The 6,036-nt window shown below is 42.1% G+C and overlaps 1 protein-coding gene across 4 annotated transcripts in view; it reads left to right on the forward strand.

Annotated features, from left to right (window-relative positions):
* The window catches only part of ubr2 (ubiquitin protein ligase E3 component n-recognin 2), a 56,415-nt gene extending 54,531 nt beyond the window's left edge, over positions 1–1,884 (forward strand). For all 4 annotated transcript variants that reach the window (XM_063191141.1, XM_063191139.1, XM_063191138.1 and 1 more), the window contains one exon: positions 1–1,884. This exon is cut by the window's left edge and continues 1,002 nt beyond it. The gene's annotated coding sequence lies outside the window, so the exon portion shown is untranslated.
* Positions 1,885–6,036: the final 4,152 nt, after the last annotated feature.

Here is a 6,036-nt window from a genome sequence, read left to right on the forward strand (position 1 = left end):
GTCATTTCCATGGAGTGCGCTTGGTCATCCAGGCACTGCTCTGATCTCAAAAACATATGCTGGTGTTTGTCCTTATCATACCCTTGAACAAGCACAAATCACACGCACACACACACTCCTGATTAGGTGCGGCATCCATTCTCCACCTGCCACTCACAAGCTCCACTTGTCTTGGGCCCCATTCATCTTTGGTCTTCCTTTGTTATGGATCTGATCATCTCTCTACTTCTCATTGTCTCTCATTGTCTCACTTTCTCCATTTCTGTCTCTTTCTCTGACTGTCTGGATTGTAAATCGTTATCTATTTATTTTTCTACCCATCAGTCTGTCCTGATCGCTGTCTGCTGGTCTGTGTTTCTGTTTCCCTTCAACTTTCGTTGGTGTCCTTGTCCTCAGTCGCCCCCTCTCAGAGTGTCTGGTGTCTGGGAGAGAGAATCCGTTTTCTAGTCTACAGGAGGGGGCATATACACATCCATGTCACGAGTGCCTGTGTGCATGAACTTTTCAACAAAAAAATCCCTCCCCTTAAGAGTGACATGTGGTGTGTGCTTTGAGGTTTTTTACGTGGTGCTGGAGTGCTGGGAATCTGTTCAGAGCAATTTCAAGGCCCATTATGGTTTATGTCTGATTTTTTAAATTTTCCTCCTCCTTTTCCATTTTGTAACATGCTTAAAAGTGAGCCGACACGCTCACCTGATGCATTTGTGTCCCCACATATGATTGAACAGGAGGCCCCGAATAGGATGTGATGGTGTAATCTCGCAGTGAGAGAATGGAAAATCTTTGATTTGGATGATAAACATATAAATGTGTTACTTTTTCAGTTTGTCATTGCTGATTGTTTCATGTGGATATTGTGCATTGTGTGAATGTTTTTCTTTTGGTTGCAAAAACATGCTGCTTTTTTTTTTTTTGCCCCCCCCCCCTAACAACGGCTCTTGCTCACTGGACAATAGTTGCATCACCGTTCTCATTTTTTATTTCCCTTGTTTTGCAGAAATTAAATATCTGCAAAGTTTGACATTTTTCTCAAGCACTTTGTCCCTCTACGTCAGTCTCTTGTATTGCTTTCTATTTTGGGTTGCTTTTGTTTCTCGTCTTTGATTTTTGAGTGTGTGCGTGTTTTTTTCTTTTTTTTTTGTAGCATTTACTCCTAAGCAGGAGGTATATAATAAATATATATGGATGTACGTAATGTTTTTTCTCTACTACCAAAAACATTGGTTAGAACCTTATTTGCTGGTTTTTCCCCCTAACTTTCTCAGCATTCTGTGAAAAACAATATTGCCTGACTGAGGCGATTGTTTATCAGACTTAAGCAACATGACACACATTTCTGCCCTTCAAGATTCTACTTCAAAACGCTCCAGTGCTGGTTGGCAAGAATCTGTGGGTCCCAGCCGGGCCCTACAGTGTGAAGACCCAACCCCTTTGGAATCTTTTTCTCTCACTTACCCTTCTGTCGTGCGCTCTCTTTCACACACACACACACATACATATACTCAGACGCAAGCATATTCATACACACACTCACACACGGGCCATCCAGCACATTTTGGTTTCGTTTTTTTCTTTTGTTGTGTTGCTTTAGCTGAGCTTACATCTCCCTACAACCAGCTTGACCCACATGAGGCAGATAAGGTGCTGAACGGCCCAAAGTGGCCCAAACTCGGTCTGGTTCAGGCCCAAACTCGGCCTAGTCTGGAGCCCCGAGTTCTGAGCGAGCGCCCCACAGGCATGTCTATGGACTCGCCTCTACAGTAGTGCAGAGGCTGCAACGCTAGTGTCAAACTGACTTGTTAATATGTGAATTCTTGTATAAATGGGTATATTGTACTATATTGTAAAACAATAATGGAATAAATAAAACATTTAAAAATGGCATCCCTTGTTCTCAATGTTTGTTGTGCATGCGTGCGCGCATACATGCCTGTGTGCACGCATGTGTGTGTGTTGAAGTGCGTGTGTTGGGCGTGTCTGTCACATAAACTGTTCACAAAAAAGATAGAGGAGACGTAATACTTGCTAGTCCTCTTCACCCATCAAATCCCAATTTACGATTGTTGTAGCAAGGTTTGTCTTTGCTATTGAGAGATGTTATCTTCCTATCTTCTGTATTTGTTTATTTATGTATTTAATGTTTATTTAACAGGGGCAGTGCACAACATACAATTGAGCCAGATAATAGCCATAATGCTAATTTTCATCTGTAGTCCCTGGACAGGATTTGGTGTCAAGTTAAAAATAGGATTAAAATTATTAATAATACAAAAATATGACAACAAATATGCAAATATAGGCCTACAGAAATTGCATGGCCAAGTAGGCTTACATAATTAAAAGGATAAACTATGCAAAGGCCGTGCAGAGGATTAAATCGAATCTGCCTTTACACAGTTGTCAATGCCTGGTTTGCCGACATGAAATCACCCTGGCTACAAAAGTCTACCCAACACTACTGTGTAACATCAGCATTCACAACACTCCGTTTGTTCACTGATTGGCTAGTATCCATCTTATTAGCCAATGCTACAAGGGCCGCACCAACACTATTTGGGTAGCAGTTTCTAAATCATTCAGATAGGCTATACATGGGTTCACCGTGTTTATAAACACGAAGTTGTGAGGAATGGCAAGACACTGGCAGCCAACCACGTGAGCTAATTTTTTGACCGACAGCGGTTTCCAACAATCAGAGATTGAGTTGTGTGCAGCTAGTGTCGTGCAGCCAGGTGTAAACAAACATTTAGAACCCATGTATGGGCAGCCTAACAGGAACTATCAGACCATACATGCTGGAGTGGGCAGGATTCGTGGGTGTGTGGTTCTAAGGTGAATGGGTCTTCTAATCCGTGAAAACCTTTTCAACTGAACCACAGCCCCTCAACACAAAATTAAATGAAGTCATGTGTAAGGGACTGAAATTGTGTAGAGTAAATGATCAATTCTCTTGAAAGAACATTGGGCCTTTAAAGTGATCAGTTACCTGGATGGAGGTGATAAGGAGGCTGTTTGTGCAGCTGATTCCAATATAAGCTTGTTAGTTCAGCGTAAGACCAGCTTGTGGTTCAAAAATATTCTTTTTTTCCCTCAGTCTATTATTAGTAAAGACGGTACAGATCAAAACGAATCAGTGACATCATAAGTGTGTAGTACGGAATGGCTTTCCCCCTGGTAGTCACTTCCTTCTTCTTCTGTCAGTACTGGCGGCATGATTAAGTGCAATGCCCCCACCGCCAGGGCTGGAGTGTGGAACGGGTCACAGGACCCTGAATTTTTGACAGCGGTCATTAATAATTCCTTGCAATTAACGCTGACAGACAGCTGTAGTTAATTTGGCCTCAAACTCAACATTAACAACCAGACATCCTCTTTTGATCGAAGCCGGAACTCACAGCCACTCGCACTCAGAATGTAATTCCAATTCCGGAGTCAAATTTTCACCCTTTATGGGGCTGTATCCACTGCCCATGCACACAGCAGTCACATGTTCACCCACCATGGCGTCGCTCCTGTCCTCAGGCCACTCCTCCGTACTTCACCGGGGCCAATGCATTTTACGGCATGAGATAGTTCGTATCCAATCTAGTGTCTTTATTAGTCTATCTTACCTGAAATGCCCTAGTCTGTAGAGACCCATATTCATCAAGCCTCTTACAATTTCCCCCTGAGAGTCCACTTGTGACAGTTGTTGGATTTTCCAGCTATACTACCACCGTGTCAGCTGGAAATCCGAGGCACCCAAAGGAGTAGAGCCGACAACTTGAAATTCAGTCCAAATTAAAAGATTATTTATTGATCTAATACATACAAATTACTAAGTGAATGCAGAGTGAATAAAGCACAAAATACAGAAGCCAAAATACAGAGCTCTGTGTTCAACTTAGAACACAGAGCCACGGGTTCACCCTAACGACAACAAAGATGAACCCTGGATTTCCCTACACCCAATGATTATATAGTAACATACTTTCATAACATAACATACTAAAATATGTAAACAAAATAGTCTGTGTGTGTAACTGGAATCATCCGGATCTTCTTATTTTGTCACGCGCATCCCAAGGTCTTCACGTCATTACCTGTTGGTCATTAGTTTAACACTCACATGTCCATACATGTCCATGCATGCCATGACAAACGACATTGACAAACACCCATCCATACCACACAGGCCCAGTCTTCTTTCAGCATCCCGGGGTGGCCATGTACAAACACACTCATACACACGGACACACACATTGCCACATACAATAGGAGTCGCCGGTCCATTCTTCCTGGTTCTAGAAAAGGGCCAAACATGTTAGGGTTATACATGCGCGCACACACACACTTCCGGTCATCCGTCACGTGCCCCTGCTCCTCTGCCTGGCACAGTACCACATATCCTTGGAAACGATGTTCCTACGTCCAACAGGTAACGTGTCACCGTCCCCACTAGCTTGCGCTGGTTCCATCCTCGGACTTGTATTTTGCATGAAAGGACATCATAACAACATTCTTCAGGCCACGAGCATGTGACACCTCTCCGCACCAAGGCCATAGCCCACCACCTCGACAGTGCATATTCCGTCATAGAACGTAGGGGTGATGTCAACATAACTCGTGCCAGCATACCAATGGATCATCATCATACAATATGCAATATTAATACAGTTAAAACCGGTACTCGCACATCTTCCAGCTAGAACCAGTCTGTTACAGCCAACCAGGTCATGGTGACCTCCTGGTGTCTTTCTACTGCAGCCTCAAGGCCTTCTGCCTCGACACAGCCTGAAGACGGTTCAGTATCTTAACCCCCCAAATGAAAAGACTCCCTCTCTTGCAGTCCCATACTTTATGCTTACGTTACTCAAAATCCACACATGTAATAACCCCACACGATTTCCACTCTACACATTATAAAACACACCAATTTCATAACCTGATTGAACAGCTAACACTAAATATGAACATATGATTAGTTTAAAACATAAAAGCCATTGACTTTATTGAAATATTAATAAATGGTTTATCGTAAGTTGTCAGATGAGGTCACACTTACTTGTCCTCACTCGGTATATGAAATCAACACTGTTTAAAAAAATCTTCACAGGAAAGTTCGTTGTCAAGCATCTTCCACTTTTAGCACAGTGTGGAGGTTTTAAGTTCTGAATTTTAAGTGTAGGTCTCAAAACAGAATTTTGAAGACACTATGTGCTGTGAACTGAGTTTTAAGTGATGTAAATTCCAAGAGATGTGTAGAAAAGTTTTCCTAATGACTTGGAAATGTACAATTTATTTACCAGAATAGGTGTCAATATCACTTTTAATGATCAGTCATAGACAACTTTGCAAGTATTACTACTGTGGTCTTTGTGGCACCAAATCTTCACAGTTAACCCTTTAATTTATGGAATAGCCAATCAACAATCAACTAATTTGAAATCAATTGAGTCTTCATTCAGTAAATCGATCAAATTCCTCCGCACAATACAGGCGCTGCTATTTTCTGAACAGCTCAATATACACACATGCATATGACATTGTGTCAAGTTATTAAATATATAATTTTCCCTATTCCCTTATTCAGCTTGAGCATAGGGAATCACATGAATTCCTTGCACTAAACTAAAACATAGGCTAGGAGTCCATGGGGAAAATAGTAGGGGGTCTAATCGTAATCAAGTTTTGTTCATCTGTATTTGCAGGTGAAGTGCTTAACCCCTTGCTATAACCACAGTCACTCTCACTTGGCCCTCGTCCTTCCTACAGTTGTCACACATCTGCTTGGCTGGGCCTTTTTCTGCCATTGGCGTCCTAAGCACTCTCCAGTTAACCTCCTCGGCCTCTGTACCAGGGCGAGTTCAAATAGTCAATTCCTGTGGGAGCAATCAAGTTCATCTGGTAGCCTGGTGCAGTAGTTTCTCCACAGTTGAGGTCTAAATGGGGAGCAGCTTGTCTCCATTTCAATGCAATTTATTATTTTTTAGGTTCACAATGTTGATTTTTTCCTTACCAAATTCAAGCAACAAAATAATTTTCAGATATTCACCA

This window comes from Engraulis encrasicolus, chromosome 24 (genome assembly GCF_034702125.1).
Source record: "Engraulis encrasicolus isolate BLACKSEA-1 chromosome 24, IST_EnEncr_1.0, whole genome shotgun sequence".
Taxonomy (NCBI): domain Eukaryota; kingdom Metazoa; phylum Chordata; class Actinopteri; order Clupeiformes; family Engraulidae; genus Engraulis; species Engraulis encrasicolus.